Below are 13296 nucleotides of genomic sequence, written 5' to 3'. Positions count from 1 at the left end.
GCCTGGATTTAAATCCCAGCTCTGCCACTGGCTATCTGTGCAGCCTTGCATGGGTTCCTTAACCTTTCTGTGCCTTGGTTTCCTCACCTGCAACATGGTGATAAGAAAATGATATATCTTACAAATTGTCACGGGGATCAAACGAGTTGAGCAGGTCCCTGGCACACGGTAAGTGTGCTTCATAAACCTTAGCTGTGGTGATAGGATCTCACCTCTGGGCATTTCCTCCATAGAGCTGTCCACCTCACTGGACTGTAAAGTCCTTGATGGCAGGAATGGGATCTCTCGTGCTCACAACCGAATCCTCAGTACTGGTAATGAGGCTATTGCAGAGATGCCTCCTAATAAATGGTTTTTAAATGCATTCCAGAATGCAAGCAGCTGATGACACTGGAGGAGAAAGGTGAGAGAGCCTGAAGTGTTGCAGAAATTGGTCCGTTGAGAAACCAAGCACCACACTCACAGGGTGGAGAACTCAGGTTTATTAAGCCGGCAGCCCCAGACGAGTTAACAATCTAAAGTTCTGGGCCCTGAGCTCAGGGTGAGCTTTACTTTTATAGGGGTCGGTGCACATGTTTACAGTTAGCATGGGTAGATTGGTTACTTGGTTTACAGAGCATGGAAGTTTCCAAACAGAAACTTACAAGAGCAGGTGCAGAACATTCCATTTTTAGCAAAACATCTTATGGTTACATTGGATTGCTAGGTCATCCTGGTTTTTTTTTTGTTTTTCTCGGCACAGCAAGCATATTTTACAAAAGCAGAACAAGCATGAAGTTATTTTCAGCTGAGTGCAAGTTTCTAATTTTCCTCTTCAGAAGCACTTATCCTGCAGACAGGCAGGGCTAGGCGGAACCCCGCACCAGGCAGTGCTTCCACTGTTCTTCACGGGGAAGGTGGTGCAGCTTCTCCTCTGCAGTTTCCAGTACGCTGCTCAGGGCCCCAAGTGGCCAATGCCTGGCAGACAAAGTCGTTTCTCCTGCTGAGCAGCTCTGCCTCCTGCTCCCAGGCAATGAGGGTTTTCCCTGAATTGTGTTTCTTTGCTTTTCTTGACCTGGGGTTCTTGGCATCAATTTCTCCTCATTTTGTCCTTTCTCTTTGGGTGCCTTTACCAGTTTAGATGCTAGAAAACCCAACTCAAAGAGCCTAAATCCAGAGTTGACACACTTTTCTGTAAAAGGCTGGATAGCAACTATTTTTGGCTTTTCAGGCCATAGTTTCTGCAGCAATTCTGCCTTTGTAGCTCAAAGCAGCCATTGACCATAGGTTTAAAAAAATTAATGGGGCTGTGTTCCAATAAAATTTTATTTACAAAACAGGTGGTGATGGAGGAAGCTCAAAAACATTAAGCTAAATGAAAGAAGCCAGGTACAAGAGGGACTGTGTCATGTGTGATTCACTGATATGAAATGTCCAGGACAGGCAATTCTCTAGAAACAGAAAATAGATTAGTGGCTGCCTAGAGCTGAGGGTGGTAGTTGTACAATTCTGTGAATATAGTAAAAAGCACTGAATTGCACACTTAAACAGGTACATTTTTTTTTGGTAGGTAAATTCTATCTCAATAAAGCCATTTAAGAAGAAGAGTACTCTGATGTACAGCATATCATGCTTTACAATATCCAAAAGGTGGAAGCATCCCAGGTGTCCACGGACAGATGAATGGATAAATCAAATGTGGAATATACATACAATGGAATGTTATTCGGCCATAAAAAGGAATGAGGTACTGAAACATGCTACAACATGGATAAACCTTGAAAACATTAAGCTAAGTGAAATTAACTAGACACAAAGCACAAATATTGTACGATTCCACTTATATGTTCTGTTACTGAACCAGGTTGTTTGCCCAATGTACAGCAAGCCAAACAAACACTGAGATGCCAAGGTTTGCAGCAAAGAAAGGATTTATTCGCAAGGCAGCCAAGCAAGGAGATGGAAGAACAAATCTCAGATCTGCCTCCCAGAAGGCAAGGGGCTTTGGGGATATTTATGGGATTAAGAAGCAGGTCAGTCTTAGGTGCAGGGAAAGGTGATTGGAGGTAGGGAAAAGGTGAGGTTGTCCGTGTTCTGTGCAGGCTTATCTGAGATACATGCTTCTTCATGAAATGTTCAAAAATGGAGGCGCTTAGCATGATCTGAGGGTGGTGTTTTGGGCCCTCTGATGTCGAAAGGACATTTGTCCAACACCTGCACAGGCCCAGTTTTAGGGTTAGTGCTCCCCAACCAGCCGAGCTCAGACAAGACGCAGCTGACTCCAAGTGCCTGGAAAAAACCTCAGGCAAACATCCTCATTGTTTAGGCGAAGTGATGCTTGGAGAGTGTGTAATTTGCAACAAAATAATTCAAGCTTGTTCAGTGAAGGCAGGCTACAAGCTGAGGGCTTTTTAGTAAGCTGTAAGACTAGCTCAAGAATTTCTGTTAGTTACCAGTTTCTGTTAACCCTATGGGGCATGGTTTCAAGATGGGTTTTATTAACCCTATGGGGCACGATGTTAATTCTATATTCCTAGATTCTGTATTCCTGGGATAGGCAAATTTATGGTGACAGAAAATAGAATAAAGGTAATGGGGCTAATAGGAGGGCATGTGGCGTCGTTGTTTAACGCCTACAGTTTCTGTTTGGGGTGATAAAGCTTGCGGGAGTGGAGACGAGATGCTTGCACTGCATTGTGAATGTGCTTAATGCCTCTGAATCGTACACCTAAAAAGCCACAAAAGAGTAAATGTTATGTCATGTATATTTTAACCACAATTTTTTAAAAAAGAAACAAAAAACAGGGGGACTTCCCTTGTGGTCCAGTGGATAAGACTCCTCACTCCCAATGCAGGGGGCCCAGTTTCAACCCCTGGTCAGGGAACTAGATCCCACATGCCTGGCACAACTAAGAGTTTGCAGGCCACAGTTAAGGAGTCCACCTGCCACCACTAGGACCCAGCGCAACCAAATAAATAAGTAAATATTTTTAAAAATAAAATAAAAACTAAAAGAAAAGAAAAGCAAATGAAACAGGGAAAACAAACACTAGAGTGGCTGGTGCACAGAAAGCAAGGAAGAGGTGGTGAGAGGAGCCTGACAGGTCAGCTGACACAGCTCAAGCAGAGCCTCGAAGATGGAGACAAATGGGCAGATTCCAGAAAGACCCAGGTCAGGAAGCAGGGCTGGGACACCGCACAGATCCTCCAAGGCAGGGCTGGTGGAGGAGGACAACAGTCCCCACTGGCCCAGACAGACACCCCATGGCGCCTCCGCACCTGGACAGGGCCCGCACACAGTCAGTGCTCAACAAATGTTTGTTGACTGAAAATAACAAAGGTGAATATCCAACTCTGTGGTGGAATGCGGGCATTACTTGAGATCTTTATTTTCTCGAAAGCAGACTTTCCAAATTGTCTAAAATGAACTTATACTACTTTTACAATTAGGAAAACAAAATTCCATTAAACAAAGAAACCAAAGCCCGGGTGTAGCCTTGGAGCCTACCCTCTCCAGGCGTTTCGCCCACTTCTGCTCACAGCCCCCACCTTCTCCACTCTTCTGGGATCCCCACCTCCTTAACTCTGCTCCTTAACCTTGAGCTCACGTCCTTTTCCTCCACTTCCACCCCCCACCACATCCGGGCCCCCATTTGGGCCAGGTTTTTGGATCAACTTTTATGTCTGCTCCCTCTGTCTCTCAGGCCTTCCCCCCCTAGCTTGGCGGTTCTCCACTGGGGGTGATTTTGCCCCTCTGGGGATATCTGGCAATATCTGGAGACATGTAGCTGTCACAGCTGCGGGAGGGGCGGGCATTGTTATAGTATCTCGTGGGCAGGAGCTAGGAATGCTGCTAAACATCCTACAAAGTTCAGAACAGCCCCCACAGCAAATAATTATCCAGTCCAAAACACCGAAGTTGAGAAAGCCAACGATGATAATATCAATTGTTTCAACCACCATTCACTGAGAGCCTTCCGGGTACAAGGTGCTGTGCAGAGTGCGTCAGACAATTCCGCAAACACGATCCTTGCAACAGCCCTGAGAGGGAGAGATTATTCTATGTTTTACACAGAGAGAAACTCCAGCCCCGAAAAGTGAAGTAACCTGTCCCAGATCACATAGCAGGTATCAGAAGTGGGATTTGAATCCTGGTCTGACTCCAAGTCCTATTAAAAGCCCTGAGGGTCCCGGGTGCATCCCAAGAGACCTTCCTGCCAGAAAGTAGTGAGACCAGGCTCTGGCTCAGCTGGGATCCCTCTGGCATTTGAAGAAGACAGATTATAATCATCACTCGCACATGTGTAACATCTTCCTGCTCTCACAAGTGGACCAAGGCCCGGAACCCCAGCTACCAGGGTACCAGGGGCAGCCCCTGTAGCCTGGATTTCTGCGATGCTCTACCTTCTGACCAAGCTTCTCCCACTCCTCCCTTATGCTCATGCTTGGCAGGCCTTTTTGAAAACCACATCGACCCATCCAGCTAGCCCTGGTGTGAGGACCAGTCTTAGGACTGTGGTTCATTTCCCTGGGGTAGACTCAAACCCTGGCTCTCCCTGGGTGACCCTGGGCAAACGAGTTAACGTCTCTGAGCCCCAACCTCCACCTCTGTAAAGAAGAGGTAATACCAACTTCATTGGTTTTTATGAGAATCAATAAGCATAAATATATTTATATATGTTGCCTAAAGGTGGAACGGGCATAGAGCAAGCTCAGCGCATTATTATGAGGTCTTATTATTACTGCTCTTTCTCCAACCCACGCCCCAAGCCAGGGAGAGAGGCTGCTCAGTGTCACGTTCCTCTCCCTTCCCCTCCCCCAGCCAGTTACCGAGTCCCAGTATGCCTTCTCCTGAGCAGGGGTCGTGGTGGGATTGGAAGAGGCACTGGGATACAGGATGCTGGAGGGCCTAGCCCCAGCTCAGTGCGATTTGTTTCCCCCTGCTTGACAGAGGGGCCTCAGAGCCTTGGGGACACAGAGTGCCCCAACCATGGCTTACAGCAGTGTCTCCCAATCTGTGGTCCATGCAGGACCACCAGCACCTTAGTTGCCTATGCACCGTTCGAAATGCAGATTTCCAGGCCTCACCCTAGAGTCCCCTGAGTCAGACTCTGCAGAGAATCTGAATTTTGAATACCTAGGAGCACTCACATTTGAGAATCTCCACTAGAGAGGCCAGAATCACGTTCCTAGCCCCACCAAACTGTTGGCAGGTGTGGGAAGGGCTGTATAACCATCTCTCTTGTAAAAGGAGGCTGGGTGAGGCTGCGGGGCTTCTGAGAGTAACGTGGCTGGGGAACAGGGACGCCTTAGTCCCCAGCTCTGGAGACCAAGTCCCTTACCACAGAGGGGAGCATGTTAGCTTTGAATGAGGACTAAGCAATGTCATTGTCCTTGGCATTTTTTTAAAGTTAGTTTCTTAACATAATATCTTTTGAAGAAAAATTATTAACCATAAATTGAACACTGCATATTTTAAAAATTCAAATGGCACAGAAACATAAGATCAATTTTTCCTCATCCCATCTCTTCCCCACCCCAGTAACCCATCCCTGAGAACACAGTTACATCACCATCCCCAATGTTAATTCCTATTACCTTTTGATGTGTTTTGAAATCACTGTTTCTTCATTTTTATAAATTTTGACACACATGTAACCTTTTTCCAAAAAAATAAAAATAAAATAAATGAGATGGGATCATCCTATACATATTATTTCATAGTTGGCTTTTTGTTAACAATTTAAATTAGTTTTATTCTGTATACTTACTATTTTTATTGAGATATAATTGACATCAGTCCTTGGCATTTTCTCAAATCTTTGTTGATGGAGTGAAAAAACTTTAGGCTTTGGACTCAGACAGACTCACATTTGAATCCCTGCTTCCCTACTTCCTACATGGATCACACAGGGCACTGAGCTTCTCCAGGCCTCAGTGTCCTCATCTGCAAGTGGAAATAACAACCAAAACAGGGACGAGAACAGCGGTTGCAAAGCTCAACAAATGTTTGTTAATATTAATATTATGATCTGTGATCTTATGATTTTAGTTAGCACAAAACTATTATTACACATACTTCTCATGAAGCATGTAATAAGAAAAAATGTTAATATGCTCATTTCCTTCACTATATCATACATTTTTCAAAGGACAAGAACCACGTCTAACTCAACCCTATGTACGCAGGTGTTCTTGGAGCCTGGCCAAGACACTTGGTCAAGTTTGCCCAATGAATGGTTAAAACCCTTAAAAGCAAGTGCAATGTTCCCAAATCATCATTCGTGTCTGCTCAGCACACAAACCTCCATTTCCAAGATCCCCCTCTCTGAAGGGGGTGCACCCTGGCACCATGTTTGAACCACAGGCTCCTAAGCCCCGTCCACTATTGACTGGACCAAGGTCCTAAACACATCACCATTCCCACATCAAGATTCGAGAGACACTGGTCAGTCCTCTCCGAGAAGTAGCCAGAAGTTCGAGCAGGCAGAGAAAACTGGTCTGTGGAGAAAGAAAATGGAGAAAAATCCAAAGAGAAGCAAACAGGAGATCATGAGATCCCAGAGAAAGAGGGACACAGAAGAGGGCTGTCCTTGTATTCAGCGGCTTTTTTTTTTTTAACTTTTTATTTTTTATTTTTTACAATAAACTGCATATATTTAGAGTGTACAATTTGGTATCCCAATCTCCCAATTCATTCCTCCCCCAACCCTTCCCGCTTTCCCCACTTGGTGTCCATATGTTTGTTCTCTATATCTGGGTCTCTATTTCTGCCTTGCAGACCAGTTGATTTGTACCATTTTTCTATAGTCCACATATATGTGTTAATATACGGTATTTGTTTTTCTCTTTCTGATGCACTTCACTCTGTGTGACAGTCTCTAGGTCCATCCATGTCTCTACAAATGTCCCAGTTTCATTGCTTTTTACAGCTGAGTAATATTCCATTGTATATATGTACCACTTCTTTTTTATCCATTCATCTGTTGAGGGACATTTAGGTTGCTTCCATGCCCTGGCTATTGTAAATAGTGCTGCAATGAACATTGGAGTACATGTGTCTTTTTGAATGATGGTGTTCTCTGGGTATATGCCCAGTACTGGGATTGCTGGGTCATATGGTAGTTCTATTTTTAGTTTTTCAAGGAACCTCCATACTGTTCTCCATAGTGCTTGTATCAATTTACATTCCCACCAACAGTGCAAGAGCGTTCCCTTTTCTCCACACCCTCTCCAGCATTTACTGTTTGTCGATTTTCTGATGATGCCCATTCTAACCAATGTGAGGTGATACTTCACTGTAGTTTTGATTTGCATTTCTCTAATAATTAGTGATGTTGAGCAGCTTTTCATGTGCTTCTTGGCCATCCGTATATCTTCCTTGGAGAAATGCCTATTTGGGGTTTCTGCCCATTTTTTGATTGGGTTGTTTGTTTTTTTGATATCAAGCTGGATAAACTGTTTATATATTTTGGAGATTAGTCCTTTGTCTGTTGATTTGTTTGCAAATATTTTCTCCCATTCTGAGGGTTGTCCTTTCGTCTTGCTTATAGTTTCCTTTGCTGTGCAAAAGCTTTGAAATTTCCATTAGGTCCCACTTATTTATTTTTGTTTTTATTTCCATTATTCTAGGGGGTGGATCAGAAAAGATCTTGCTGTTATTTACGCCGAAGAGTGTTCTTCCTATGTTTTCCTCTAGAAGTTTTATAGTGTCTGGCCTTACATTTAAGTCTTTAATCCATTTGGAGTTTATTTTTGTGTATGGTGTCAGGAAGTGTTCTAATTTCATTCTTTTACATGTAGCTGTCCAGTTTTCCCAGCACCACTTATTGAAGAGGCTGCCTTTTCTCCATTGTATATCCTTGCCTCCTTTGTCATAGATTAGTTGACCGTAGTTTATCTCTGGGCTTTCTATCCTGTTTCATTGATCTATATTTCTGTTTTTGTGCCAGTGCCATACTGTCTTGATCACTGTAGCCTTGTAGTATAGCCTGAAGTCGGGAAGCCTGATTCCATCAACTCCGTCTTTCCTTCTCAAGATTGCTTTCGCTGTTCGGGGTCTTTTGCATATCCAGTGGCTTTTTGATGATTGATTTTGACTCTGGTGAAGCAGGACCTGGGTTAGGCCCTCTGGTCCCCACAACAAGCTTCTGTGTCCTCTGGATGTAAGTCTGCGGTTTGTTTAAGCTAGCTTGAAGACAGTTTTGGTTGCTTGGCACCAGAATAACCTTGACCAAGGTCATAAACACAGTTTTCCAGCGTGACTCGTGGGCCAAGGGGTCCAGGGCACAGGGGTGACAGCTCTTTGTAGCTCCGTCCCCACCTCCTTTGGGAAGCCGATGCCGCCACACACTAGACAAGCATTTGCTGAATGCTTCCTCCACGGAAGGGGGCCAACCCCAAGTCCTTGAGAAGGAAGGTTCCATTTCTAGCACTTTATTCTTCTCAAATAAAAATACATGTACCTGAATGGAGGGGAGAGTGAAGAGAGTGCTAATATTTCAGAGAAGATTATGATTCCACGGTAGTGGCCAAAAGCCCACTCTTTGGGTGGGGCGGGGGGCAGTGATGGGGGCCCCACTCCTCCGAGAGAGGCTTGTAATCGAGGGCAAGCCAAGGCAAGTGCCTCTGCAATCCATCACCACGAAGACGTCATCCTTCCCAGGGCTCTGGAGCTGGATGAGCAGAGACAGGCTCATTAACGAGGTCCTTCTTCTGGTGGCTAAAAGATGTATGACGTGTGGCTATCCTCTTGTCAGCAGGCTCCCTGCCACTCACAGACCTGCAAATACACACTATACTCTCCTCCTTTCAGCTTAAAGATCAGTTGCTGTTTTCTTGAGCAAGAACCTATGAAATTTCAGTTTCGAAATTAAACAAGGTTACACACCCCATTCTCTCGGTTTTGCTTTCTTGCATTTGCTCTTTATTACTGTAGAGTCTGGCTGAGACCTTGCCTCTGAGGGTGGCTTTCCTGCAATGGAAGTGACAGAGGTCTCAGTCCCAGGGGATCTGAGCACAGCTGCCGGCCCATCCCCCACCAGGCCCTGGGCCTGGGGTCTGATGGCCACACCTCATCTGGAAAGAAACAGCCGGTCTGCTAGTGATCCAATGCGGCAAAGATCAGAAAAGCACTCCGATTTCTTTGGCGCTTTGCTCAAAGTTACTGGAGTCTCAGGTGTGGTCCCGCAGGAGGGGAGGCCCAGTCCACCCAAAGTCCCCTCCTCCCTTGGTTTGACAAATGGTTCGAACTCCCGTAGAATTTAACTAAAAGATAATACTGGTTACTTCCTGCCTCAGGTGAAAACTCTGGTGTGTCTGTAAGACCTCAGGTCCCACCAGACAGGCTTCACCAGATCCTCTGACCAGCAGAACATTCTAGGCTCCTAGGGCAACCTTCAGAGAACCACCATCCTTTACAGGAGCTGGAGGGCCACGGGCTGGCTCAGCTCCACAAAACCATGGCCATTGCAGGGGGCCACGGAGCAAACACTCTGGGGCCAACACAGCCGGAGAGGACAGGGACAAATGGGTGCGATTCCAGGCTCACCACACCAGATCCAACTGGAGCCAACACCCTATTTTCCTAACCTTCTAAATTGAAGTGTAACATACATACAAACAAGGAGATGACTCATAAAAACACATAATTCGGGTCCTGGGCGTCCAGTGGGTAAGACCCCGCGCTCCCAATGCGGGGAGCCTGGGTTCGATCCCTGGTCGGGGAACTAGATCCTGCATGCTGCAACTAAATCCACATGCCACAAGGAAGATCCCACAACTAAAACCCAGCCTAAATAAATAAATAAACAAACAAACAAATATTAAGAAGCTTGAAAGATAAACCTAAAAAAAAAGCAAAACACATAGCTCAATGGATTACCATAAAATGAATATGTCTGTGGAAGCATTGCCCAGGTCAAGAAATAGATCATTACCAGAACCCCAGAAACTCCCCCAGGTACCCCCATCACTATCTAGTCCCGCCTAGTCAGTGGTCACTGCTATCCTGACATCTGGTATCTAACGCCACAGGTTAGTTTCTGTTGTTCTTTTTAATTTATGAACTTAAGATCTTTTTAATATGGACACGTATTAAATATGGATTCATCTATTTAAAACATTGCACATGCTAATCTAATGCACATTTTTGGGTAAATAAAGGACCCTATAACATCAATGAAAAAACTAATACCATATATGCAAATTTGATCTAAACAATGCTTTTTGACTTTGGAATTTCTTTTAAAAGTCTTGTTTTGGTGCTGAGGCTTATTTTATTTTTTATTTGCAATGCTTTGTAATTTTTTAAATAATAGCTTTGTTGAGATATAATTCATAGACCATACGATTCATCCACGAACAATTTACAACTCAATTGTTTTTAGCATGTTTACAGGTGTGCAATCATCATCACAGTCAATTCTAGAACATTGTCATTACCCCAAAAAGGAACTCCAAGTCCATTAGCTGTGGGGCTTCTCTGGTGGTCCAGTGGTTAAGACTCCATGCTTCCACCGCTGGGAGTGTGGTTTCGATCCCTGGTTGGTGAACTAAGATCCCACATGCCATGCAGCATGGCCAAAAGAAAAAAAAACACCATTAGCTGTAACTCCCTATCCTCCCCCACCCCCCAAATCCTCCCAAACCTAGAAAACCATTTTCTGTCTCAATAGATTTGCCTATTCTGGATATTTCGTATAAATGGAATCCTACAATATGTGGTACTTTGTCACTTAGCATAAAGTCTTCAACGTTCATCAATGTTGAAGCATATATCAGCACTCCCTTCTTTAAAATTGCCGAATAATATGCCATTGCATGGATACATCATGTTTTATTTATCCATCCATCAGATGATGGACACGTGGGTTGCTTCTACGTCTTTGGTTATTAACACCTTCCATTAGTTTTGCCCGGCTATGAACTTTACGTAGCAGACATACACATGCATTAATGTTTTCTTTTGTGTCTGGCTTCTCCACACAATATTAAATGTGTGAGATCATCCAGGTTGTTGAATATAATTATAGTTTGTTCATTTTTAATTTTGTGTAGTATTCTTTTTTTTGGATACACCACAATTTATCCATTTTTTACTGTTTCTGGATATTTGAGTTGTTTCTGGTTTAAGGCTATTACTGATACTACTACTATGAATGTCTCTGGTGTACATGGGCACAGGGAATGAAATTGCTGGGTCATAGGGTATATTGTTCACCATCTGTAGGATTTTTCAAATTTAGTATAAAACACAGTTTTCTAAAGTAGTCATACAGATTACCCTTCCAGCAACAGAGTATGAGTGTTTTGATGGCTGACGTTTTCCCCAACACGTGCTTTTTTCAACCCTTTTCACTCTCCCCATTCTAGTGGGTCTATAGTGGCATCTCACTGTGGTTGTTATTTGTCTTTCTCCAATGAACTAATAAAGCTGAGCACCTTTTCCTTTGTTCACTGGCCACCTAGACATCCTTTGTGGGGGAGGGGTGGAGAGTGCCTGTTCCAATCTTTGCTGTTTCACATTGGGTTGCCTATCTTCTTTCTCTTTTTCATTTGTAAGTTTTCTTTCAATATTCTGGATCTGAACTCTTTAAGAATTATAAGTGTTACAACTATCTTCTCTCATTCTGTAATTTGCCTTCATTCTCGAAATAATATTTTTTGATCCACAGAACCTCCTAATTTTAATGTAGTTCAATGTATCAATCTTTTCCTTTATGGTTAGCGCTTTCCATGTCTTATTTAAGAATTTCTTGTCTTCCCCCAAGATTATAAGGGCACTCTCCTATGTAATCTTCTCAAAGCTTTACTGTTTTACCTTTCACATTAAGCATGTAATCAACCTGGAATTGATTTCCGTGTATGCTCTAACACAGGGGTCCATTTTCCTTTTTTTTTTTTACACTGAGATACCTGGTTGACCCATTTCCATTATAGGAAAAACCACTTTTACTCCATTTCTTTACAAACACATCTTTGTCATGTGTAAACATCCAGATGCGTGAGGGTCTGTTTCTGGGTTCTGAGATGTGTATCTTTCTAACTTGCTTCAACCCCATGCTGCACCTGTTATTTTACTGTTGTTGTTACTACTGTTAATCCTCACCGCTGTCATCACAGCCCCATCTTACAAATGAGGAAGCCAAGCCCCAGGGAGGTTAAGCAACCTTGCCCACGTAAGTAATTTACTACCAGTTAACGACAGAGCTGGACATGGAACCCAAGGCTTCTGGCTTTTCAGTCCATGCTCTCAATAAGGTTCACAGCTTCTCAAGCCGAATAATTCAAACAACATGCATCAAAGTAGGCTTCGAGTGACGTCTTGAGCTGGGAATGCAGCGGCAGCACCCTGCGTTTGCCTGAAGGGAGGCGGCTGGGCCCCCGGCTCAGCCTGAAACGGAGCCGCCGCTGCTTTCTCCGTTTGACCACTAGAGGGCGAGGGTCACTTAAACTCGCCAGGGGTGTCCCTCCTCCTGCCCTGGCTACCTTTCAATCAATCAGATGTTTACCCAAAACGTAGTTCTTAGGGTATGTAAAAAATTGCCTGATCCAGCCTCCATGCAGGACTACTACCAAAAGACGAAACAGGACTGACCTCTGTCTTCTTAAACATCTTTAGCGAAGAAAGAAACTTCCCAATAGCTGGCTAATTTGTCTCATTCCTAAACCACTTAGTATAAAGTCCCTCCTTAAATCTCTTACTCTTTCTAGCGTAAACTAGATTCTTTTGTTCTGTCCTTAGTGGAAACAAGGAATAACTGTTCGGCGTCCTCATGGCAACTACTCTTCAGAGATGCTTGTAAATAACAAAGTGTTGATAAATAAAAACAAGATGTTTAGCTCAGTTCTCATTTCTTTCAAAGACATAATAGTTCATGAGCACCTTTCACCTACTTAGTGATTACTGATTTCTTTGGTCTCTCTCCAATTTCTCTATGTCCCTTTTGAACTGTAAAGTCCAAAAGTGGACTTTGCACTCCAGTATGCTATCTAGTGCCAGATTTACTTCCTGATTCTTGAATGTTACCCTGTTATTATACCCACGCAACATGCAATCATTCGATAAGATAGTTCATCTTTATCAACTTGAAGAATTATATAGTCATTAGAATAACAAAGATAATGACATAGCAATATGAAACATGCTTAATATCTTGGTTAAAGATTCATGCAACACTGCATGTTTATGGACAAACTCTGAAAGGCTACATGAAGATAAAAAATACTTGATTTGTTTGGAAATTGACCGTGATGATTTCTCTTTGCTTTTCATTACCGGTATAATTTTGAGCACTTTAAAAAACTCATTAAAAT

The sequence above is a fragment of the Hippopotamus amphibius genome, chromosome 9 (assembly GCF_030028045.1).
Source record: "Hippopotamus amphibius kiboko isolate mHipAmp2 chromosome 9, mHipAmp2.hap2, whole genome shotgun sequence".
NCBI lineage: Eukaryota > Metazoa > Chordata > Mammalia > Artiodactyla > Hippopotamidae > Hippopotamus > Hippopotamus amphibius.
Note: the sequence above shows the minus strand (reverse complement) of the source record.